Source organism: Hibiscus syriacus, unplaced genomic scaffold (assembly GCF_006381635.1).
Source record: "Hibiscus syriacus cultivar Baekdansim isolate YM2019G1 unplaced genomic scaffold, ASM638163v2 tig00112249_pilon, whole genome shotgun sequence".
Classification (NCBI taxonomy): domain Eukaryota; kingdom Viridiplantae; phylum Streptophyta; class Magnoliopsida; order Malvales; family Malvaceae; genus Hibiscus; species Hibiscus syriacus.
Window position 1 is genome coordinate 1,441,097 of NW_024063281.1, and position 27,443 is coordinate 1,468,539.

The 27,443-nt window shown below is 34.0% G+C and overlaps 3 pseudogenes; all 3 read left to right on the plus strand.

Annotated features, from left to right (window-relative positions):
* Positions 1–8,488: 8,488 nt before the first annotated feature.
* LOC120176501 lies at positions 8,489–11,860 on the plus strand (annotated as a pseudogene).
* A 782-nt stretch (positions 11,861–12,642) lies between these two features.
* Positions 12,643–17,154, plus strand: LOC120176651 (annotated as a pseudogene).
* A 5,679-nt stretch (positions 17,155–22,833) lies between these two features.
* Positions 22,834–26,966, plus strand: LOC120176650 (annotated as a pseudogene).
* The last annotated feature ends 477 nt before the right edge of the window (positions 26,967–27,443 follow it).

Here is a 27,443-nt window from a genome sequence, read left to right on the forward strand (position 1 = left end):
AATGTTCATCATTTAATGCTTCTTTAATATTTTTAGGCACTATGCATGAAATAAATGGAACATAATTACAAATATTTCTAAGAGAAGATCGAGTTGTTACCCCTTTGGATGTATCACCTATAATCTCACCATCCTTGACATAGTTGTACTCTCTTGGATAAGATACTTCCCTTTCTTCAATGGTTGGATTCTCGAGGGGATCATAAGTTTCCTCATCTTTCGTTTCTTCTTTGATGATGATCTCCAATGTCATGTCTAACGTCATTTGTATTTAATACCTACATCATCATTAACACAAGAATCCTTCATCGGAAGGGGATTATCATCGAAAACAACATGTATAGACTCTTGTACAACTAAAGTTCTTTTATTAAATACTCGATAAGCTTCAGAATTTAAGGAATAACCCAGAAAAATTCCTTCATCACTTTTAGCATCAAATTTGCCAAGGTTTTCTTTACCGTTGTTCAAAACAAAACATTTACATCCAAAAAGATGAAAATAGCTAATGTTAGGCTTTTTATTTTAAAAATTTCATATAGAGTTTTCTTTAAATTGGCCTAATCATTACTCGATTTACAACATAACAAGCAGTATTGTGGCTTCCGCCCAAAAATATTTTGACAAATTATTTTCACAAAGCATGGTTCTAGCCATTTCTTCTAAAGTTCGATTTTTCCTCTCAACAACTCCATTTTGTTGAGGGTTCTAGGTGCTGAAAATTGTGACTAATACCATTAGAATTACAAAACTCAGTAAATCCAAGATTTTCAAATTTAGTGCCATGATCACTCCTAACACTAGTTATAGAGTAACCTTTATCGTTTTGGATTACTTTTGAAAACGTGATGAATTTTTCTAATGCTTCATCTTTAGTACTTAAGAATAGAACCAAGCATATCTAGAATAATCATCTACCAAGACAAATGCATATTGTTTCCCACCCAAGCTAGTAGTCCTAGTTGGCCCAAAAGATCTATATGGATCAATTGTAATACTCTACTAGTTGATACGTCATTAATGCTTTAAAAGAAACTCGCTTTTACTTTCCTTTAGCACAAGCATCACAAATTTTATCATTATCAAATTTAAACTTAGGCACCCTCGAACTAAATCACCTTCATTAGCCGTTGCAAAACACTCATACTAGCATGTCCTAGTCTCCTATGCCATAACCAACTATCATGTTCATCCTTAGCAACTAGACACAAATTAGTCATATCAATAATCTAAATGCACCATGTATATGTTTCATATTCTATGACCAATAGCATAATTCGATTAGATGCAATGTCAATGACTTTACAACCATTAATATCAAACATGACATTGAATCCCTTATCATAAAATTGACTAATACTCAATAGGTTATGCTTTAATCCATTCATATAAAAACATTATAATTGTATGGAATAGGTATTACCAATAGTACCAATACCTTCAATGTGACCTTTGAATCATCACCAAAATCACTTCTCCTCCATTTTTGGCGTTAAGCTCAATGAACCGGTTTTTGTCTCCGGTCATGTATTGAGTATCCACTATCAAGGTATCATGAATTTGGTAACAATGCTCTTTTTCCTACAAACATAGATTAATTTCTAATTTTTGGTACCCAAATTCTTTTGGGGCCATATTCATTAGTTTCCAAAATCCTAGTCCCTTAGGTATCCATTTGTGTAGAATATCCTTATCTTTAGTAGTAATGAGCTCTTTAGGAACCCATATACTTCTAATGATTTTCCATTAGAGGTTCTTTGGGGACTCTATGATTGTAGTTTTTAAAACTTTTTCTAACAAAGTTGGATTTGAATATTCTCCATTTTCAAAACGTTTTTGTTCCAATTTATCAAAAGAAGTTTTAAGATCATCAATTTCTTTTGATGATCATCATTGACATTTGAAAGTAAATTCTGCAAATCCAAAATTTTCTTTTCAAACTCTTCTAGTTTTATTTGTAAATCTTTGATTTTACTTTCAAGATCGTTGTTGGTTTTGATATGAGTTTATTTTCATTTTTCAATTTTGAAACATCATTTTTATATTTTAAAAACAATTTCTCATAATCCGTAGCCAACCCATTATATTCATCTAATAACTCATCATAGGATAAATCATCAAAATCAGATGAGTTAGAGGTTACCTTAGAATCTTCCCCGAATGCCATCAAGCACAAGTTTGATACTTCTTGTTCCTCTTCATCGGAACCTTCTTCATCGCTCCATGTAGCCATATAAGCCTTGTGCTTATTTTTTTATTGACCCTTTCTCTTCAGTTGTGGGCAATCATATTTGACATGCCCCGACTTTTTGCATTCATAGCAAATAATCGGGTCATTCTCTTTTGGTTCATTTTTGAGGCCTTCATTTCGTTTGAATTTTCTTCCTCAGTAAGGTCTCATCATTTTTTTGAACCGTTTGGCAAACAATGCCATTTCCTCATCATCGTCATCTTCATCCGAATCACTCTCATTTTTTGTGGATTTGAGAGCAACTCCAATATTTTTCTTTTTCTCCTTCTCCTTTGATGTCTCTTCAATCTTATCATGGTCCACCTCATCTTCAAGCATCATTTCATGAGTGAGGAGTGAACCGATTAGCTCTTCAAGAGTTAAGGATGTTAGATCCTTAGACTCGATGATTGTCGTATTCTTTGATTGCCACGATTTTGGGAGGGAGTAGACTAACTTCCTCACAAGCTTTTCATTTGAAATGATCTCTCCATATGATTTGAGACCATTGACAATCGTTGAGAATCTATCCGTCATAGCTTTGATATCTTTATTTGGTTTCATCCTGAAATTTTCATAGCTATGCGTTAGAATACTAATTTTAGATTTCTTTACCTCATCGGTACCTTCATGAGTGACTTGAAGTTTGTCCCATATTTCTTTGGCGGTTGTACAAGATGAAACTCTTCCGTATTCATCTGGTCCAAGAGCACAAAATATGATATGGATGGCTTTAGAGTTGAGCTGGAACATTTTGTCTCTCCTTCACTCTATAATCTTGGATGAGTGAGAGGCTTGAAGTATCATTCTTCTACGACATTACATGATCCCATGTCACTTGCTTGAATAAAGTACATCATCCTATTTTTCCAATAGGCATAATTAGCCCCATTGAAGAAATGAGGCTTGTTAACGGGCATCGAATCGAGACCGGAGTCGAAGTTTGAAGTAGAGGCCATTGATGACTTTGATTATCGATGTAACTCTTCCCGAATCGACTCAAGAGGTGATTAAACCTTCAAATGAGTTAGGCTCTGATGTCAATTGTTGAGTTAATCGATTGATGAAAATGGCCAAGAGGGGGGTGAATTGGCAATTAAAATTTTGGTGGAAGCTTTTGCAGAAAATTGAAAATATTTGCACAACGATTTACAGTGGTTCGACTTTCTCAACCAAAGTCTACGTCCACTACTTTAGCTATTCACACTAAGGATTTTCTAACAAATTCACTAATTTGTTATTTCTTTTGAGGACAAAGAGTAACCTTACAACTCCCTCAAGAATTATACACCAAATTCTTGAGCACACTCTTTTTCAAAGAGAAATACACAAATTTGCAAACTTACAAGGAAAACCTCACAAGGTAAGATGTTTGCACAATTCTAGAACAAGAAAAGAACACTAAAAAATAATTACAAATGAGCACAAATGGTGTTCTTGAAAGCAAAATGAATATTGAAAGGAAAATTGGCTTGATTTGCACAAACTTGGTGTTTGATGCTTTCTCTCTTGTCTCTCTATAATTTCTTGTTGATCAAAGGCTTCAGAACTTGTTTAAATACTCCCTCATTTGATTATGAACATTGGGAATGATTAGTGGAGTCAATGGAGCCGTTTAAGTGTGAAAACCATTAATAAAACAGTTTGGAGCGTGGGGGGAATCGGTACCCCTTAAGGGGAATCGGTTCCCTAAGTGTAAAATTCAAATATTTCGACCATTACATAGGGGGAATCGGTAGCCCCTGGGGGTGAATCGGTTTCCTCCGAGCATACTGGAATTCTCGGAGCCAAACCATTCAGGGGAATCGGTACCCCCTTGGGGGGGAATCGATTCCCTCTGAGCAATCTGGAATTTTTGGCTTTGAGATGGTTCGAAATATTTTGTAAAATCGTTTTGAAATTATTTTAAGATAAAACTTAATTTTACACTTGAGTAAGGATTAATATGACATTTGAAAGATTTGGAGTAATATTTTGATATTCGAATAATTATATCGAATATACTTATAAATCTTTTTGTAAAATCTTAAAATTCATTTAACTTAATTTGTTATATCGAAATATCAAAATGTTTTCAACAATTTGAAAACATTAAAAGTTTACGTACTTAAAATGTACCAAAACTGAGTTTTGATACGTTTCATGTAATTCATCCTTAATTTAATTATTGATATTTAATTTATTTATAGATTAATTTATAAGATATTGTACAGATCTATTATAGGATGATTTTAATTTAAACTCTGAATTTTATTTAAAGGATGAAGTCAGTTGATTCATATGTCATTAAACTATAATTTATTTTTAAATTTGTCTTTAAACTTTTAAATATTTTAATTTTATCCTTAAATTATGATTTTTTTAATAAACTTTATGTTCATTTTATCCTGCTACAACCAAAAGTGCCCACCAACAATCTCAAGACAATACTAATCATACCTCACTGTACACAGAGGCCCCTTTATCCCTTGTTACAGAGTCAAATTATGATTTTTACTCTATATTAGCTTTTAAACTTTCGAACATTTTAGTTTCACCCACAAACTATGTCATTATCCCCCAAACTTTTTCAACATTTCAATTTCATCCCAAATTTTATGTATATACTAATTACATCTCATGTTAATAGAAGTATTAGGAGAAATTATATTATTATGTTTGAAAAAAAAATAGAATTTAGGTTAAACTATAAATACACATTTATATGAATTTGAGGATGAAATTGGAGTATTTAGAAGATTGGGGACCAATGTATAATAAGGGTCATGGTTTGGGAATGAAATTGGAATATTCAAAACTTTAAGGACTGATTTTAAAAAAATTGATTTGAGGATGAAATTAAAATATTCAAAAATTTAAGGACTCGTGTAGAATGATAATTATAGTTTAGAAACATGTAATGCAATTGACTCTAAACAACATAATGGTGTTCATCGTACCTTTCGGACAAAGAGGAATCAGGACTGGAGACCCCCCCCCAATAATGGAGTTGTTAAATTAAACACTGATGCTTCTGTAACTAGTGAACCAGAGATGCGACTAGTGGTGGTCTCATGAGAGACCATGAGGGAAATTGGATTGTCGGCCACAGCCGCCATGTTGGGTGTTGCTTCGTGCTTCACGCCGAGCTATGGGGTCTGCTGGATGGACTTCAAGTGGCCTGGAATAATGGAGTTCGAAATCTGGTGGTGGAGATGGATAACACGGAGGCAGTTAGCTTGATTAATAACCCTAGCCAAGGGCATGAACCTGCTCTAATCCGAAGGGTTCGTGCGATGTTGCAGAAAAATTGGACAGTGGCTCTTGACCTCATTCCACGAGAAGCGGATAGGGCTGCTGATGCTATCGCCCGTTATGGCTTTTCGGGCCACTTAGGCTTTACTGAATTGCAGAATCCGCCTGAGATGATAAATCCTTTGTTTCAAGGTGATATGCTAGTCGGGGGTGTTCCCCGAACAACAATTACTATTTGACACTGTTTATACATAGGTACTATTCATAATTTGAAAACTTTTGTAAGAGTTTCGAAATTTTGTATCCCGAAGTTGTTTTAACGACCCGATTTTCTTTAATGGTCATATTTTTAAATAAAATTTTGAAACTTTTAAAAAGTGTGTTTAGAAGTTTCAATACTTTCACAATAGTTTCGAAACTTCATGTGCAAGTGGCCTTTATTACATGTTTTTAAAGCTTTCAACGGCTATAAGTCATATGTCCAACCGTCATAAACGGCTAGCAACTCATTCCATACAATAAAAATACTCCAAGGACACTTGAAGAAGGTTACTACACTTATCCAAGCTTAAAGATTAAGAGAAAATAGTCTTTCATTCTTATTTTTTTCATTGTAGTGTATTGAGTCTTATTGAATATCTTTGTATTAATTCTTTGTGAGCTTAAATATTTGTAAAAACCTACTTAATGAGCTATTCTTGTTTACTCAAATCAAACCTTATAAAAGGGGAGTGATTCTGGTTTAGTCTTAGAAAAACTAGAGTGGTTCTATCTTAGCCATTGAAAAGATAGAGTTTTAAGGTTACATCTTATCGTTAAAGGTGACGGGTGTTGTTTTGCACATCAAAATAAATTTTTTCTTCTCGAATAAATAAATAAGGAAATTAACGTAGTATAGGAGAAGTAGCTCAGCTAGTAGTCATACCCCATGAGTCTCCAGTAGAGCAACTCCACAAATATAAGACCATCGAGTTCTTCAGTTCAGGAGACGACGATCCCATAATAGCAGATCAGTGGTTCAGAGAGATATTTTGCACCCTCGAATAGTTGCATCTTATCGAACGGATAACCTTGAGTGTGTCACCACCCTGCTTAATATTATTATTATCCCTTATATATTTATGATTAATTGCAATAATATATCTTTATATATATATTTTCAATTAGAACCTTATTTTAATCTGTTGAAACATGTTTCGATATAACAAATTTAAAGGTAAAATGTTTTTGGATTTGAATTAAATTTATTCAAAGTTTTCAAAAGGTTTAAAAAATAATTCAAAGTCCATTAAAATCGGATTTGAGCAAAAAATTTAGATTGCCCAGAAGGTACAAATACCCCAGGGGGTACAGATTCCTCCTGCATGTTTTGGCTCCGAGAGAAAACAGAATGTCCAGAGGGTACAGATTCCCCCTGTGTAACGGTCGAAATATTTGAATTTTACACTGCATGAACCGATCCCCCATGAGAGGGTACTGATTCTCCCCACGCTCCAAACTATTTTATTAAGTGTTTTCACACAACAAACAGCTCCAAAACATCCCAACGGCTATATACGAATTCAAACTCATTCCAAGCTATAAATACAATCTAAGGACACTTGAAGAAGCAAGAGAACAACTAATCAAAGCAATCAAACACATGAGAAGAGTTTTTCATTCAAAGAACAAATTAGTGAATTTGTTAGAAAATCATTGGTGAGGAGCTAAGGTAGTGGACGTAGACTTTGGTTGAGAAAGTCGAATCACTATAAATCGTTGTGTAATTCTCTATCTTTCAATCTTCTTACTCCCTAAACACAAAAACCGTTCCGACCCCTCTTTACAAACTATAAAGGGTAATATTTTCTTAAATAATTTTTCTTGTATACTATTTACATAAATAATAAAAAAATCATATTATTAATATCAAATTACTCAGATTCATTCTATTAAAATAAAGTAAAAAATATTATAAAACTAAATACCAAATAAATTTAAATTAAAATAGACAATTAAGAATTTAAATAAATTCAATCAACCTCACTTTTTTCTTCTTACAAAAGCGGTTTTTACCCAATGGGACAACCCGAAAAAAATATTATAAAATAAAGCACAAATACTTTTATTTAGAGATCTACAATATTTTTTACGATACAAGGAACTCGTCACGTTTAATTGACGAGTTTCAATAAGTATTTTTTATTCAAACTTTTTAACTCAATATGATAAATTTCAATAAAAAATATATTTTGTTAGAACTTGTCATCTCGAGGTACCGAATTTGAATAAATAATATTTTTATTAGAATTCATCACATCGATGTAACGAATTTTATGAATACTATAAAAAATATCGTCGATCCCAAAATAAATTTCTACTTACTCTGCTCCTATTTTCCTAAATAATTTATCGTTTGGACAAAAAAGCCTACAAAAGCCCATGGAAACTAGAAAAAATAAAATAAATCCAAAGGAGACCAACTATGTGAGTAGGAATGAGTATGGATCAAGTTTAGTTGAATTTTTGGTCCACTCAACCCGAAAATAATGACTCGTCCACCCGAAATCTAACCCCGACCAACATAATAAATACCCTGCACCAACCTGAAATTGACCCGACTTTTTGAAATAAAATCTAAATCCGACCCGAAATGATAAAAAATATTATTTTTATTCAATAAAAATAATGATTTAATTGAAAAAAAATAATATATAAAGGGGTATTCTTGTAATTATTTCTAAATATATAAAATGAAATTATATATTTTTTCGATTCAAATATTTTTCATACTAAACATAAATCCGATCAGACCCGAATATTATCATTAAAAAAAACCCGACCCTAATCTAAATTTTTTCCTATCCTTATCTGTGTGTGTGTTTTTTTTATCTCTCGTCATCATCAATTATTATCTTTCTTTTTTTTTCTTTCCGTCGAGGGTTACCCACTTGACTGTTTCTATATGTCTTTGTTCCCTCCTTTTCCTCCTAAATTCCGAATCATTCTTTGAATCCATAAAGGTCAATAAAGATAAAGATTACACATTCGACAAGGAAATCATCTAAAATAAAAAGAAAATAAAACCCAACTTTTTTCTTTCTTTCTTTCTGTAGAAGACTGTAATGTGCATCATAAATTAAAGATTGGTTTCGTTATTTTTATGAAGAGCAATGTGAAATTTTTCTGGGTTTCTTCTTTTACATATGCCTATTGTTTTTTTTAATGGTGCAGTGTCTCCAAAATCCGAGGGGAGAAGGGAGTTGATCTCTATTGTTTTGTCAAGGTAAATTCTGGTTAAATGCCTTTTTAGTGTTTGTTTAATTGCCTGAGAGAATGTTTACATTTATTGAGTTTCTTTGGGCTGTTACTTGTTGAGAAAAGTGGACACGATGAATGTTTGCTCTTTTTACTTTAGGGTATTAATTTTATTTTCCTTTTGTTGATATGATTGAATTTAGGGTTTCTAAAAGGGGCAAATTTGTGTTATATAAGTGATATTTATATAGCAAACGAAGATGAATTCATATAGACAAATAGAGTCAACTCTCAAGGAAATACTTGAAGTGATCAAGCCCTTGCAAGAAGACTGGGTTACGCGGTTTAAAATCATCGATGAATTGCGCGAAATAGTTCGATCTATAGAAAGTTTAAGAGGTAATTTTTATGTTATCTTTTTAGATGGTTGTTCCCAGTTCTTCATTTTGATTGATCCATGTAAACTTCCAATAGAAATGTATATGAAAATGCTAGATTATGCTTTATGTGACGAATGAATGAACGATTCCGAATGTTGCAAACAATAACAAACTGGAAAGATTTTATTGTATGCAAGCTTAAAATTTTATATTTTGGCCTTCCCTAAATGGCCTAATCTAGTTTGGTTTTCAGAAACAATTGTTTGACATTTCCCCTCATGATAGAACGATTACTTCAGAGGTTTTTAGCTGATTATGGCATTGAGCATTTGAAGCTTTTGGTAATAAACATTCGTGTAAATGACTTAATCGGTGGATGCAGGTGCAACCGTGGAGCCATTCGGATCCTTTGTGTCTAATCTCTTTACGCGGTGGGGAGATTTGGATATATCTGTTGAGGTATCTTATGGTTCATGTATTTCATCTGCTGGGAAGAAGCAGAAGCAAACTATACTCAAGGAATTACTGAGAGCTTTAAGAAAGAAAGGTAATTTGAGTGAATTTTCATGCTTTTTTTTTATCTTCGGTTTTTTTATATTTTATTTTTATAAATAATGCCTTTTGAATTATGATGATAACATTTATCCGCAGGTGGATGGTTAGGTATACAATTTATTCCCAGTGCAAGAGTTCCCATTTTGAAAAGCGTCAGCAAATGGCAGAACATCTCTTGTGATATTTCGATTGATAATCTGCAGGGCCAAATAAAGTCCAAATTCTTGTTTTGGCTATGTGAGATAGATGGTCGATTTCGTGACATGGTTTTACTGGTAACTTTTTTTGAAAGCCAACACTTTCTATTGTTGAGAGCAATGTATCTCTCATTTCTTATTCATGCTGTTATTGATTCATGCAGGTAAAGGAATGGGCCAAGGCTAACGGTATTAATAATCCGAAGACCGGGACTTTCAACTCATACTCTCTCACTTTGCTAGTCATTTTCCATTTTCAGGTGGCTTTTATGATTCATTCTATTATAGGAGAAGTTGTAGAAGGGTTTATTTTATTTAATACATCCATATGTTGTTTCGGTGGAGTTGATTGTATCTGTTACTTTACTCTTCATTTCTCTTGAAGAACATGTGTTCGACTCGCTTTGGGATTTGAGTACGTACCTGTATTAGACGCTCACATTTTTGTTTATCATTTTATTTATTTTGTTTCTCTTACAGACATGTGTACCTCCAATTTTACCTCCTTTAAAAGAATTATACCCAACAAATGTTGTCGATGATCTTACGGGTAAGTCTTTTAGCTAAGCCATAAACTATGGAGAATGGAATAACTGAGATATTCTTTCCCAAAAGTTCTATTTAGTTTTCTTGTTTATTCCCTGTTTTGGAATATGGTTTCAAAAGAAACTTTTGATTCTTAGATTCTTCAATTGTTTGATTGAACTTTGAGTCGAATATTTCATATTTTTTTCACTAATATTAAAAATGTTGTACATTTTAGAGGATATGTTCTTGATAATAAAGTCTGCGTTTGTAGGTACCAAAGTGATGCAGAGAGACGTATTGCACAAGTATGTTCGTCTAACATTGCCAGGTTTAGATCATGTAGGATCATAAACCGAAGTTCTTTGTCTGAGCTGTTTATTTCCTTCATTGCCAAGGTATTGATTCCTATTACGACCGTCTATTGTTAAAGTCGAAGGTCAAAATGTTTTTTAACATGTATGACAACATGCTTTGGAAATTAGTTCTCTTTGGGAGCACTATGTAGTCTTTGTTTACGATTAATCCTTAAATATTTTCAGTTTTCAGACATAAATTTGAGGGCATCGGAGTTGGGGATTTGCCCGTTTACGGGACAATGGGAGTACGTAGAAAACAATATGAGATGGTTGCCCCGGACCTATGCAATATTGTAATATTCTCTCCCTTTTGTGTTATATTTTTGAAATGCTTCATGGCTTAGACACCAAAAACTATAACAATACCTTTTATGTTTGTTTAGATTGAAGATCCTTTCGAGCAGCCAGAAAATTCTGCTAGGGCGGTCGGTCAGAAACAACTGATTAAGATAGCCGAAGCATTTCAAACGACCCGTCGAATGCTAATCTCAGCTAATTTGACCCGAAGTACACTCCTCCCTGTATTGGTTGGACCACAGATATCCCAATTTTTTATAAACCATTCGGCTAGTTACTCGAGTAGCAACGGCAGCCACTATCTGAATCCACATCCACAGACACATCGATTAGTGCAATCACCTTTGCAAATGCAGCAGCACCGGCAACCGCTGTACAAGAAATCAAGGCCCTCAACCTCACAAATGCAGCATCAAGCTCCAAAAGTGGTGCCCCCCACATCGAACATGCAATCTCAATTTGGAAAACAAGGGTGTCGAATGGACTCGGGCCGAACCATCAATTTCAAAATACGACCCTTTAGTCTCACAAGTTCAAGTGCAAGTGCGACCTCAATTTCAGAAGTCAATTACTGTAGGTTATAGTTTAAATTCCGGCGGTCAGAGGCCATTTCAGGTACAATATAGTAATGGAGGGCAGATGTGGAGGCCAAAATCTGATAAATAGAGGGTGTTTAAAGCGTTTCGAATTTACTGTTGTTGATGTGTAATCGGAACAAAGAGTACTCTGTGTGTAAGCATGTTTTGATAAACTGTAACGAATATTGAATCGAAAAGTGAAACGTTCGAATGATACGAGATTACAGCATGCTTGTAACGTTTATAAATCGAACATCTTAATCTTATACCGGAATGCTTTTCGTGTCTACTGAATTGTTGAATTTGTTGCTTGGCCTACAAATCTGCCATGGATTTTTCTACTGTGTTTGAAATGGCTTTAGACTACCTGAATGTACATTATAACATTCGGTTCTTGATTTCTGAAATTGAGGTTGTACTTGCACATGAACATGTGAGTTCAAAGGGTCCCTCCTCTAAAGTTGATGATTCGACCTCGATCCTTTCGACACCTTTCGTTTTCGGAAATTAAGACTTCACTTTCGAGGTCGAAGGCCACCATTTTTGGTGTTGGATGATGCATTTGCAAGGTTGAGGGCCTTGAGTTCTTGTGCAGCGGCTGTTGGCTGCGAATGCAAGATCAAGGAGTGTGTCAATATCCGTCAAAGAAATTATGTATGTAATATTAAACTTGGCTATAGTAGAGTATGTTCACACCAGCATGAGAGAAAGCGAAAGTGACACCATATCTAGGGAAGGGCACGGGGCGGGCCGGGTTTTTGGCCCCGAACCGAACACATATATGTAAAACTTGACTCCGTCCCATCTCAAAGAATTTTGAGTTTTTTCCACCCGGAACCCTCGTCGATTTTTAGACTAAAATCTCAACCCCAACCCGACCTAACCCAAATATATTAATATTTTAAAATAATTAAAATAATATATTTTATAATTATTTATTATATTTAAAATGTTAAATTTATATATTTTGTAATATTTTTAATAATTAATATATTTTTAATAATAATAATAATAATAATATATATATATATATTCTCTCTCTATTGGGAGATGAATGGGGAAGGAAAAGAAAGCATGGATGTGAAGATGGAGAAGGAGTTAACAAAGAGCGCGTGGTTTTCATGTGGGGATACTTGCCCGGAGCGTTGCCTCAACGGACACCGCTTTTATCGCCGATTACCGTGTGTGTTCCGGCTACCGGAGGCTGCTCTTGGAACGACGTATGCGGTGGCAGTTGCGGATTCGCCATAGTCATCTCCGGTTGCTTTTTCTTTTCAAATCTCTATACTTCTCTTCTGCTTCTTTTTTTTTTTAATTTCTCTTGATTATAAAATCAGTGTGTTTTCCTATATGGATATTTTGTTCGTAGTAAGTTTTATTTGTGATGTGTAGTTGTGGTTGAGTTGGTGGGGATTTGAATTAGTGCATTTTGATCTGTTTGGCTGGCGAGAAAAATGTAGGTGAAGTGGAGGAAGAGATTTTCCAATTTTTTCGTCCGTCTTTGCCTTTTGTTATCCTCGAAGTCAATCCAATAGAGTTAAAGTTAGAGATACTGAGTTCTTTGTTTTACTGAGTTTTTGAATTAGTGCATTTTGATCTGTTTGGTTGGAGAGAAAATGCAGAAGTAGATTGGGGGAAATTTCAAATTTCAACAGTTTTTGTGTATTTTGTTTTACCTCTAAGTCAACTATATTGAGTTAACTTGAGCTCTTTCTTTTACTGAGTTTTAACTACAGATATGTCTCTGTTCTTTACATTAAGAAAGACAGCTTTCAAGTTGTTGATAGACAAATTTGATCAGAGCAATGGAACTCTTTTTTCTTGTTAATAGTGGTTTTAATTTGTGTTTTGGTATGCAAAATAATGTACTTTATGCATTTATTGGTTACTAATTGTTCTTTTGTTAAAACTTTAGATTCAGGGAAGCTCATCACATGGGGTTCAACAGATGATTTAGGTCAAAGTTACGTCACATCCGGGAATCATGGGGTATTCTCGTGCACTATATGTTCCCTTTATTTCTTTTTTCTTTTTTGTTGGGGTTATATTGTTTAGCTGTTAAAATTTATATTCCTTTCTTATTCAATTTGCTTGTTTAAGGAAATTCCAGAGCCATTTCCACTTCCAACTGATGCTTCCATAGTGAAAGCAGTAGCTGGTTGGGCTCACTGTGCTGCAGTTACAGGTAGTACTGAGGCTTCCCTACTCTGTTACTCCCACTCGTTCCCCCCCCCCCCCCAAAAGTTTTCATGTTGAAGGCCCATACCATATAGCTATGCCCGAATATGTGACAGACATAAGATAATTTGTATGTTAGATGTTTCACCTGTTTAGTCAAATATGACTTGCCTTTTAGGACTTTAATTCGTAGAACCAGCAACTAGTTGGAGCCTTGGTAAACGACTTATTTGATAAGTCAAATCACTTTCTTATTAACAGAGAATGCAGAAGTTTATACATGGGGGTGGAAAGAGTGTATCCCCTCAGGGAAGGTATTCGGTGATTCACCCATGGGTACAAGCTTAGAAAAGGATGCATTTGAAAGACAGAGCTCATTTTTGGCGGAGCAAGGTAAACATCTTTTGGGTTAAGATAACAGACTGATACATGTTCTTGTTAGTATACTGACTTTATGAAGGGTGAAATCATTGAAGTGGCCCTCGTTCTCAAGGCTCAAGATCAAATGATGAGACATTTTCTGCTGCGGATAGTAAAGGAGGCGGAGAGGAAAGTACAAAAGAAGAAGAATATCATCAGCAAAACATTCATCGGAAAGCTCATCATCTGGTGATGAAACTCTCTCGGCATTGCCATGTCTAGTAACTTTGAATCCGGGAGTGAGGATTGTGACTGTAGCTGCCGGTGGGCGCCACACTCTAGCATTATCAGGTACTTGTCTACCCTTGGACTTATCAGTGAAATCTGACAAGATAGGTTATATGATACTTCATCCTGTAAATGGTTTCTTTTATGAAGCGAGGTATTTGATGTATCCTAATTTTCCCTAAGTTCCTGATGTTGGGCAGGTCTGGGGTTGGGGCTATGGAGGTGAAGGACAGCTTGGTTTGGGTTCCAGGATACGAATGGTATCCTCGCCTCATCCTGTACCTTGTAAGGAGCCCTCATCTTTTGTGACAGATGGAGCTTCTGCAATTCTCTAGGTGGTTTGAGTTCAGAAAGGCAGAGTTTTAGAGTTCCTGGAAGTTACGTAAAGGGGATTGCCTGTGGGGGACAACATAGTGCAGTGATCCCAGGTATGCCTTTTATCATTCCCATGTTTAACTGGTTAAACTTCTATGAAAATTTAAACTAATTTGACAATGCTATTGTATATGGTTACACTTGATGGAGAAGTTGTTCTGAATTCTGATACCATCTAGAAGTTAAAGCTATATAAGCTAGTATATTAAACAAAATTTCATTAAACTAAGTACGGGTGAGGGTGATTAATTGAACAGGTATGGTTCATCTTATAATACATGGTTGGAGGCAAATTGGCGACTTTGGAATTAAACCATCTATTGTATACTGATTATATCCTTTAATATGCAAGATATCCATGGAAACAGATGAAGTTGTAGTATTAATAGGCCTTAGGATGATTAGTGATTCATCAGAACAGTGCATGACATGAGAAGTTCTACTTGTTGTATGTCTTATTTTCTTGTATATCTTTCTATACATAATTAACAATTTATTTGATATAAAAGAAGTTAACAATTTGGTGCTTTGACAGATGCTGGAGCGCTACTTACTTTTGGTTGGGGACTCTATGGACAGGTAAGATTCCGTAGTCATAATTCAATAGAAACATTTTCATATTGAATAATTCAGTGGCGTGATGTAGTTCTTTTAAAAGAATATATATTCTCTCAAGTCTCAAATTTCCTTGAATGTTTGGCCCTGTATTATTTTTTACTTGTGTTGGTCATTCATCGGTCATCACATCACCAAAAAACCATCCACCAACAGATGAGAGACGGAGAATTAAAAAAATCTAACAGATGAGCTTGCACTCCATCATGAAAACAGATTACAGTGCTAATTTTCATCGGCACTGCCCCTCTCTCTGAGATCCTAATCGTGTCATAGTTTAGGTGTCAATTGTACCAACCAATAGCATATCAAAGCCATTCCCTTTGTCTATTATCCCTCGGATTTACTTTTTCTAAAGATTTATTAACCTCCTGAAATTACTAAACTTTTTATTTGGTTAGTGCCTACGAGTGGCGCTATCTTCTATTATGAATGGATCTGCTCCACTTGAAGCAGACATTGCTCCGGTTCTTCTCTTAGTTAAATGCATGATCCTTGATAAATTGTGCTTGCCGATGGTTAACTGATTGTGGCTTTTAATCATTCCAACATATTCCTCTTCTTCTGCTGGCATGTTCAATGTTTCAATCCTTACATCCATCCCTGACAATGATTGGAATTTCTCAAATTAACTGTTCTTCAGGTATGATCGATAAGTAGGTAAAGTAGAAATTGGTGGACAAAAAAGCTCAGTAAACTTGAAGATGAAGTTCGATCTAATAAAGGATAATCTTCTCAATTCCTTTTCCTATATTCTTCTCTCCTCTGCTAGATAAAATGGTTATTCTGTCCTCAGGTGTGGTTATATAGGAGTTAAATCTTTTCGATTTTATTGTTTTTTTCCAAGTGTGGGCAAGGAAGTATAGATGATGAATTAAGCCCAACTTGTGTATCTTCCTTACTGGGCATCAGGATAGACTCGGTTGCAGCAGGACTGAGGCACACGGTTTGCGTGTCAGCCGATGGTGATGTGTATGTGTTTGGTGGAAATCAATTCGGGCAGTTGGGAACTGGTGGTGACCAAGCTGAGGTATACATTGTTTCAATTCTTTGAATTCCATGTTTTCCTCGAAACGTTATGCATTAACCTTATTGTCTGAATTTCAAAATCAGACTCTCCCGAGGCTCGTTGATGCTCCGAGTCTGGAAAATACACATGTGAAAGTCATCTCGTGTGGAGCTCGTCACAGTGCCGTAATCACAGGTATGCCAGTCATGCATTTTTGAAAATACTTCAACTGTTCCATGCTTTGCCAGTCTGTTGACTCTGCTTTGGTTGCTTGAAGAGGATAGCAAAGTATTCTGCTGGGGATGGAACAAGTATGGCCAGGTATCATGCTCACACTATTCAATGATGAAACCAGCGGCCAGCTCCGATTTTATAACATCGGAATATCCGTGATCCGTTTTTTGATATCACATTGATTTCCTTTTATATCCATATTCCGGTGGATAATTCTAGTATTTTACATGCTCAGCTCGGCCTCGGTGACGTGATCAATCGCAACATTTCTTCTCAAGTTACCATCGAGGGTTGCATCCAGAAAAACATCGCGTGCGGATGGTGGCATACCTTGCTTCCAGCCGAGTCACCCACCTGAGTACCTTGACACCAGGCCTTGGAACATTTTTGTTAGGTTAGCAGTTCTTTTGAGTCGATGCATCATCTAAGTTATTTGTATCTGTACATAATATATATCATATATGTATGCATGTTCCGATTCTTTCATGGCTGAGGTTCACCATGATTAGTTGATTACCATGACTTTACTCACCATCGAGATGTAAAATATAAGTAGGTCCATTGTGTATACTTGTAGCTTATATATATATTCAAACCATTGCTATATCATCATTAATTCTTTTATTTATTGTTATTTCCTCATATATCATTAATTCTACCAGAAACAACTCGCCGATGTTGAAGCAAATTCAGTAAACAATTTGTCGGATGCCGGCTCACACTGCGATGGATGATTCGGCATCACCGGAAACCAAACAGGATTTTCAGTCAGGCAAGTAGGAATAATTAAAGTACCGAAGATAAATGACTGGTTGAATTGTAGCTGTAGTTCTATTTACTCTTCTTTTCTTATGGGATCATTTGATGTTTTGGAATGGTGGGTCCAGGCCAGAATTAGGAAATTTGACATATTAGGAAGGGTAATTTGGTAAAAAGCACTTTAGGGTTTACCTTAATATTATGGAATTGATATTGTCTCATGTACGACAGCCTTAATATATGGTTAATGAAAGGCGCTACCGGAAACATTATTATTTAACATTTCCGGTAAAACGTTATCTAAAACATTATTTTTTTTCTACTGAAAATGTTAGTATTGTGTTACCTAAAATGTTAACATTTCCGGTAAAGTACTACCTAAAACATTATTTTTTTTACCGGAAATGTTAATATTGGGTTCTACAGGAAATTAGTTACGAAAATAATATTTTCAATAAAAAAAATTTTAGGTAGCACTTTACATAAAATGTTAAAAAATAATAATATTTCCAGTAAGATATTTTTTTAACCGTATATTAAGGTTGTCGTACAACAAAAATCATCCAAGGGGCAACAAAATGCTGGGAAGTAGTATTCATTTTTAAGAATTTGATGGTTTTGTAAACCTAAACCTAGTTCGATTCTATTTTTGTTTTTAGTTCTGAGATGAATATATATACATATAATAAAACTGTTAAGTTAATTAATTTATGATTTGAATATATTAAGTAGTCTCGATAATTAAAAGAGTCTTATTTTATCTTGAAGTCTTAAGTTTAAGCAGTTACGTCTTGAGTGTGTGCACGCGTTGTTAATAAAAAAAAAATTATGAACATATATTATCTTGTAATTATTTTATATTATTTAAAAATATTAATGTAATCAATGGGATTGATCAATTTAATCAAGTTTTTACTATTATTAGAATTCAATTCTCATCTAAATTCAAATAGGCCAATTGAACCGTTGGAGTTTTTTTTTGGAACAACGGCAATTGGATTTCGTTTATAATTTAAAGAATTAAAATTATAATTTGTCATAGTCACTAAAATACTCATGCACAAATAAAATAGTAAACCTAAATATACGAAGAAAAATAAAATCTTCTATTAAAAATGGCGATCAACGTCAAAACCCAATAATCTTTATAAAAACTCTTATCTCTGCTGAATGAGACGCTTTACGAAGTGATAAAAGAGTGAACCGAACAAAATAATTTAACAAGTTGTTTCGTTACACAATTCTGATTTTAACGGTAAACAATCTTTTATCAAAAGAGGTGATCTTACTATGTCTAACCATTGAAAAATCAATCAAATAATAAATGACGCGATGTTTTTTTTGTGCGAAAACTAAAACGACCACAAATGTACGTAAAAAACGTATCAAAAACTATAAGTATCGTGCCACAAAAATATATATTTTTATTCAAAATTAAAAAGACTTGAAAAATACACAAAATAAAAAAATTAATAATAATCGACAGTAAAAAATTAACACTAAAATTAATGTCGTTGTCGGTAAAACAAAATTAAACAGCTGGAGGTTTAATAAAGCTAACTCTGATAAATTGGACAATGAGGGGTTTGACTTTGATTTTTGTTTGTCACGGGTTGGAATCAGAGGAAGAAGATTTGTAGATTGTGTTGGTTCGTTTTAGATTATACAGTCAACGACCCGTGCCATAAATAGAGATGGGTATGGGATCCGAATCGATCAGGTCAGTTTTTTAATTTTGGGTTCGAGTTAGATTTTTTTTTAATGTGATGTTTGGGTCGGGTTCAGGTTTAGGGTGAAAAATATCGACCCGAAAAAATATATAATTTTACCTTATATATTTGGAAATAATTACACTAATATCCCTCTATATATTATCTTTTGTCAATTAAGTCACTGATTTTATTGAATAAAAATAAATTTTTTTATTATTTTGGGTCGGGTCAGGTCGGGTTTTTAAATTATATATCGGGTCGGATGAAATCTTGTTTTGATCGAATCAAATCTTAAGTAGATGATTCTTTTTTCTCGGGTCGGGTGAACTAAAAACCCGACACAACCCATGCCATCCCTAGGCATAAAGACTTCATTTCGTGGAACCCGGATTTATTTCAACGCTGCCCATTGTTTCAAAAAGCATGGGGTTAATAAGGTAAAATTATAATATGATATAGCAATATTGAAAAATATAAATTTATACAAAATATATATAATATTGAATGTTTTGTTATTAAATTTTCTCTGAAGTTTATCAGTTAAAACAAAAATTATACCGTTTTATTAACGTACCACATCATGAAATCGTTTAAACTTTTAATAGCGGTTTAAGGTAAGTGACCACATCAACAAAAGTGATCACATTTTAATTAACGAAACGAATGTGACTACGACTTAAATTTTTTGAATCGAGTGATCATACGTTTATAAAAATGAAACATAAGTGACCAATTTTGTAGTTTACCCATTATTAAATGTTAAAATGATATTTAAGATTATTTGAAAATTGTTTGTAGGCAAAAAGATATAGAGGTTTTGGTACTTTTAAAAAAAATAATATGGTTGTTTGTATTATTTTTCTCTTAATGTGATCCTCAAATTTAGAAAATAAACTCAATATTGATCTTTCGAGTAATATTTTTCGTTGTTTACCTTTACGGTACTGATGTAATAATTTATGATGTTGATGTGACTATCCATATTGTTGACGCGGTAGTCCAGTTATTATGTTTGAATTATCAATTCAGTTCATTTGTCATGTCATCAAGCATTATGGATTATCACGTCAACACCGTGGACTGTCATGTCAACATCATGAATTGTTATGTCAATACCGTAACGGTTAATGATAAAAAATATTGGTCAAATGTAGTGCTGTCAATGAGTCGAGTTGAGCTCGAGTATTGCTAAGCTTGACTCGACTCGACTCGAAAACTTTTAAATTGAGCTTATATCGACTCGAAAACTCGTGAGCCTAATATTTTCAAGCTCGAATCGAACTTGAAATCATGAAATGAAGATCGTAAAAACTCGAAAATACTCGAAAATAAAATAATCTTAAACTTAACTCGATTAAAGCCTTAAACTCGAACTTGAACTTAAACCTTAAATACATAAAAAATTTATAATGCATTTAAAAAAATCATCACATAAATGTTAATATTATTAATAATTTATTTTTTAAAAAATCTTAATATATTATATTTTTCGAACAGCTCACGTGTTTTTTGAGTCGAGTATCAAATAGTTTGTTTCTGCTCGTTAAGAACCCGAGTCGAGTCCTTTCGAATCGAGTATTTATTTAGCTTCAACCTAATCGATATCAAGTAACGTGCAATCTATTTCGTCTCATTTACTGTTCTAGTTAAATGATCGCATTAAATTTATTTTCTAAATTAAAATATTATATTAAAATAAAAAAATATATATATAATATTCACATTATTTTTTTTAATATAAGAATATCTTATGTCTTTTTACTTTGTCTGTAAAATTATTTTTCATTGATGGTATATTATATAATTATTTATTAATTAAAAAATATTTAAATGTATATTCCCTATCTCATTATGTCTATTGGTAAGGCCCAGGGGTTGTCAAATCATATGATCGTTTAATTTAATTTTTGGTCAAATCAGATTTTAGAAATTTTATATTTTAATATTTTAATAATAAATTTTTAAATTAATAATATATTTTTGTTTTTGAAAATTTAAAATTATATTTATGTTGACAAATTGGCAGCAGGCAAAGACTTTCGAATACCCCACTGGCTCGAAAGTTCAGTTGGTAGAGCGCAAGACTCTTAATTTTGTGGTCGTGGGATCAAGTCTCATGGTGGGAAATTCATAATTGCCGGAGATAAAATTACTCTCAACCTAGCATTCGGGTATCCTACTACCCTACCTCCCGTTACCCTATTACATACGGAATAAGATCAGCTATATGGATAGGTTTCATTGAATTTTCCAACGTCACAATTTCATAAAGTAAACGAAAACCCACAAAACTATAGTATTTGTTAAATATTAAATATGAAAAACTCAAGGAAATTTGTTTTGAGTAAATCATGTAATTAGTACCTAAATTATCAATTTTTTCTATTTTAGTGTCTAAACTTTTAATATTTTTAAAATCATACTTAAAGTTTAGTTTTTGTTTCATTTTAGTACTACATTGTTAAAAACTTAATGCGCTTAGTACATAAACTATAAATTTTGATATGTTTTTGAACCTAAACTTTCAATTTTTTTATAAAAAAATTAAATTTTGAACATGAGTGCTAAAATGAAACAAAACTAAACTTTAGATATAGTTTTAATTTTTTTTTAAAATTTAAATGTTAAAACAAAATAAAATTAATAGTTTAGATATTAAACACTTAATTTTCCTGTTTATTTATAACGCGGAGTCTATGTTCATAACTGAAAATAATTTTTTTTTATTTCAATTGCCATCCCTTTAATGGTTTCCTACCTAAAAGTACACTTTCATATTTTTTTTATCGAATTAATATATTTTTATTGACTTTCAAAATGATACTTTTTTAAAAAGTAGAATTATACTAGATTTATTGGTAAGATAAAACATCGTCAACAATGTCTTGCCCATGTATACGAGACAAATATATTCATATTTATCATAAGTAAAATATAACAGTGATTAACTAGTGACAACATGATAAATAATAACGTGAATAATTGAGGCAACGACATACAAAGATACTCACTCTGACGTCCTAAAGCATCAGACATAGAAGAGAAAAACTTGAAGAATATTCGAAGTGAACGAATGAAAAACGAATCCTCCTTTTTCTGCGGTCTTGTATGACACATATTTCCGAGAACCAACATAATGTTATATTCAAATGAACAAATGAACCAGACATCGGGAAAAAAAGTAACCATGAAATCCCAAAGAATCATAGATCAAGAAGAAGACTAATTAAAAAAACTGCACCAAAAATCCAAAAGTACAGGTAGTCACGATACCCCTTACTAGAAAATGATAAAAAACATTATTTTAATTATTTTTAGAGGAGAAGAGTAGTGTTGCTAATAAGTTAAAAAATTCGTGATCTTAGAAAATATAAATTAACAAAAATAAACAGCTTGATCACTCGGTAAAATATGTATTTAATAATTTTAATATGTGATGCAATATTTCATTATCAATAAAATTATAATACATGAAAATATTAGTATTACATATTAAATTTATTTTTTATACAAAGAAACATCTTAAATGGAACAATTTAAAAATAATAAAATGATTAAGAGAAAATAATAAAATAAAGCACACGGGTCAAAGATTTTAGTCAACTATCTCTAAATATTTAAGAATATTCCATAGATTTCCAGAATTAACCTTCACGATACTGAAATTCACGAATATACCCCTGAGATCCAACACATTTAAAACACCGAGGCCTCTTCAATTTCGGTCAACACTTCAAAAAATGGCGTTAACGCTTAAGCTCCTTTCAACGGCGTTGCTCCTGCTAACGTTCGCCGCCGGCGTAACGCTCGGCGTCACCCCCTGCCCGGACTGCGGTTCCACCGCCGTACCTTACCCTCTCTCGACCGGCCCCACCTGCGGCGACCAGAACTACAAAATCCGCTGCGACTCGGGCTCACTGGTCTTCGATACCCTCAACAACACCTACCCGATCGCGTCCATCAATCGTTGAATCAACGGCTCGTGATCCGGCCGGCGAGTCTCGTGCCGAACACGTGCGTCACGACCGACCTGCCCTCCGAAGGCGTACATCTCAACAGCAGTCTACCTTTCAACATCACGAGCAGCAACACCGTCTTGTTCTTGAACTGTACGGAATTGATCCTCGGTTCCCCGCTGGACTGCTCCGCGACGGGATTGTGCCACGTGTACGTCAACGAGAGTTCGAGAGCGACGGCTTGTGAGGCGGCGCGGATCTGCTGTACTTTCAGAGCCGGCGGAGGAGCGACGGCGCATGCGATCAGGGCGAGGGAGACCGGGTGTAGGGCTTATACGAGCTTCGTTAACTTGCAATCGGATCTGCCGGTGAACCGATGGCCTGAACCGGGAATAGAATTGCAGTGGGTTTCACCGCCGGAGCCGATTTGTGGTACCCAAGCGGATTGTGATGGGAACTCCGCTTGTGGATCCGACCCGAATACGAACGGAGTCCGGAGGTGTTTCTGTAATTCCGGGTTTTTTTGGGATCCGATTGATGGGGTTTGTGCTGCCAGTGAGTTTTACCTTTTTGGTTTAGCACTTTAAATCCGTACTTTTTTTATTTTACAGATGGCATGATTTCATTGGATTGATTGTGGGGATTTTCTTTTGCAGATATTACGTGTGAGAATCCTGATGGCTGTGGCGGCTCAGACCGGACTGCTTTAATCGCAGGTAATTTCTCAGATTAAAAAATAGGGTAAACTACGTACATAAAATATCAGTTTTAATTCATTTTAATATTTTATTTTTTTTATTTTTTTTAAATCATACTTGAATTTTTTTTTTCATTTTAGTATTTCTCATTAAAAATTTTATTTATTTTTATTTTAGTATCTTCTACCAAAAATTTTAATTTTTGTTTCATTTTTGTATACCGCTCAAAATTTAAAAAAAATTGAAATTTCAAGTACTAAATGCTTTAAACTTTTAACGGGATAACTAAAATTAAAAGAAAACTAAACGTTACGTATGATTTTTAAACTAAAATTAAATAAAAATTAAACGTTAGATATTATTTTAAAAAATTAAAAATTTAAGTACTAAAACAGATCATAATTATTAGTTTATGTCCTAAATGTGTGGTTTACCCCAAAACAATTCCCTTTTTCTTTTAAGTTTGGAAAAATCTTTTAAGTCAAAGATGCCAACTTGGCAATTTTAGTCAAAGGCGGCTAACAATCGAACTCGAAATTTACGATAGAGTGCACTCAATTAATTTGATTACATTTATTTATTTAACATATAATTATTAATCTTTTTTATTTAAATGAAGAACTATTAATATAATAATAAAAAAGAATGATAGGAAAAAGGTAAAATCCTCAACAAGAAACTTTTTCCTTTTAATATTTTTTTTATTTTTATTATTATCGACATCACGTGACAACATATGACATAAAGATAAAAATAGGCATGGGCATGGGATCCGAACTAGATCCGAACCGATAAGGTTGGGTTTTTAAGAAAAATTTGGGTTCGGGTTGGGTTTTTTTCAACGTGATGTTCGGGTCGGGTTTGAGTTTATAGTGAAAAATACCCGATTTGACCCAAATTTTTTTTATCTTATATATTTAAGAATAATTATAATAATATCCCTCTATATATTATTATTTTTCAATTAAGTAACTGTTTTTATTGAATAAAAATAATATTTTTTATTATTTCGGGTCGGGTTTTTAAGTTATATATCGAGTCGGGTGGAATCTTATTTTCTTCGGGTCGGATCGGATATCGAGTGAAAGATTTATTGTTCTCGGATCAAGTGGACCAACCCTAGATAAACATGTAGTTAAGGTTATTTCATAGTATAGCTTTTCAGATCTATCTTTAATCCAATCTATAATTTTTATCTAACAATACAATTATTATAAGTCAATTAATAATTTAGAATGAGATTCTTTCCCATTTTACTACTTTTAATTTTTTTAACGTATTTACTAAACTTTACATCAAACCGACGTCGTTCTGATTTCTTGGAAAAAAATAAATTTTAGACTAAAATGACGCCGTTTTGATTAAATATGTCCATATCATAATGTTGTTAATTATTTAACGGCATAATGATACTTTTGTCATCATGGATTTGGGGATTCAAACTTTGAATATTCAAAAAAAATATATATATATATATATTTATTCAAGTTTCTAGATATGTTAGGCTATTTGCATATCATCTTTGACCTGTGAAAAAGTATAGAGATTTAGGTGCTTTTAGTTGGTAGATTTAATTATTTGGATTCCGAGTGTTAAATATATAATTGTATTGGATGATTAAAATATTATTATATTTATATATTCAAATTTGGATATGCATCACATTTATCCTCGAATTATAGCCCTCATTCTATATTAGTCCCCAACTTTTGAATGTTCTAATTTTATCCCAAACTTTAAAATGATTTTTGGGGAAGTTATTTGGAAATTTCAGAAGTTTGAGGACCAATTTTGTATGGAGGTTGTAGTTTGGGGATGAACTTGGAATGTTTAAAATGTTGGGGTTCAATTTAGAATGAAAGTCGCAGTATGAAGATAAAATTGAAACGATCGAAAGTTTAAGAAATAATTTAAAATGAGGGTCATAATTTGAGAATGTGTAAAAGATTATGTAATTAATGAAATTTTGTTTAACAATTTAACCATTGGGTTTGGTAATGATGTTGGTGAATGGTCTCTGAATTTGCTTGTTGGTTAAGAACTTGCTTGATCCTATGTCTTCACCGTGCAGGTTTAACGGCGGGACTCGGTACTGCGCTCGTTGCGGCGATCATCGGCGTTCTTCTCTACAGACGCCATATCCGAATCGTGGAAGCACGGGAGCACCTACGGAAGGAGCGCGAAGCAATTCTTAACGCTAACAACGGAGGCAAAGCGGCTAAGGTTTTCACCGGCAAGGAGATAAAGAAAGCGACGAACAATTTCTCGAGAGACCGTATCCTAGGAGTCGGCGGCTACGGTGAAGTCTACAAAGGAATTCTCGATGACGGCACCGTCGTTGCCATCAAATGTGCCAAGCTCGGCAACACCAAAGGCACTGATCAAGTCCTAAACGAAGTACGGATCCTATGCCAAGTCAATCATAAAAGCCTCGTCGGACTACTCGGATGCTGCGTCGAACTCGAGCAGCCTATAATGGTTTACGAGTTCATAGAAAACGGGAACCTATTAGATCATCTACAGAGCCCCAACAACAGTGACAGAGCGCAACTCAATTGGAACCATCGCCTCCAAATCGCCCGCGACACCGCCGAAGGCCTTGCATACCTTCATTTCTCTGCAGTTCCTCCGATATACCACAGAGACGTCAAGTCCAGTAACATCTTACTCGATGTGAAGTTGAACGGTAAAGTTTCGGATTTCGGGTTATCTCGGTTGGCACACACCGATATGAGTCACATTTCGACATGCGCTCAAGGCACACTCGGGTATCTCGATCCCGAGTACTACCGGAACTACCAATTGACCGATAAAAGCGACGTTTACAGCTTCGGGGTCGTCTTGTTAGAGCTTCTAACTTCGCAAAAGGCCATAGACTTCAACAGAGACTCGGATGATGTGAACTTGGCAATATATGTGAAGAGGATGGCAGATGAAGAGAAACTGATCGACGTTACCGATCCGATGTTGATCGAGAGAGCGAGTCCGTTGGAGATCGACACCATGAAAGCATTGGGATTTCTTGCATTGAGTTGCTTGGAAGAACGCAGACAAAACAGGCCTTCCATGAAAGAGATCACGGAGGAGATTGAATACATCATCTGCATTGCTTCTGGTAAGGCCGTCGAAAACTAGTTTTTTTTTTGGTAAAGTATATAGGAGGTTACTGAATTATGTTTAAACGCTTGTTTTGGTTATTGAACTTTTAAAATTTATAAAACGATCATTATATTATTATAAATAAATTATAAAAATCTATAAATTTAATAACACTTTTTCAATAGATTGTAATATATCTGGTCATTCAGTGTAACAAAATGTCAACTTTATGACATGTTTGAGGTATGTTCCTCTCTCTCTCTCTATATATATATATATATGATAATTTTAAAATTTTAGGACAACTGCCCACATCCTCTCTCCTCGGTCCATCCCTACCTACGTACATGAGAAACCCCGTACCAACTTCCGTAGCACATAAAGATAAAACAACAAACAATTTACTGAACCAAAACCCTTCCCCTATAACATTCTGAACTGTCGAGCTGCATGATAACTAAATTGCCTCAGTGACAACCTAATAAGTAGGGATTAATCGAGAGAAACTGATCGACGGGTATTCGTCCTCTTAAAATTTTCAAATTCTCGTGTATTTTAAAATTTTAAA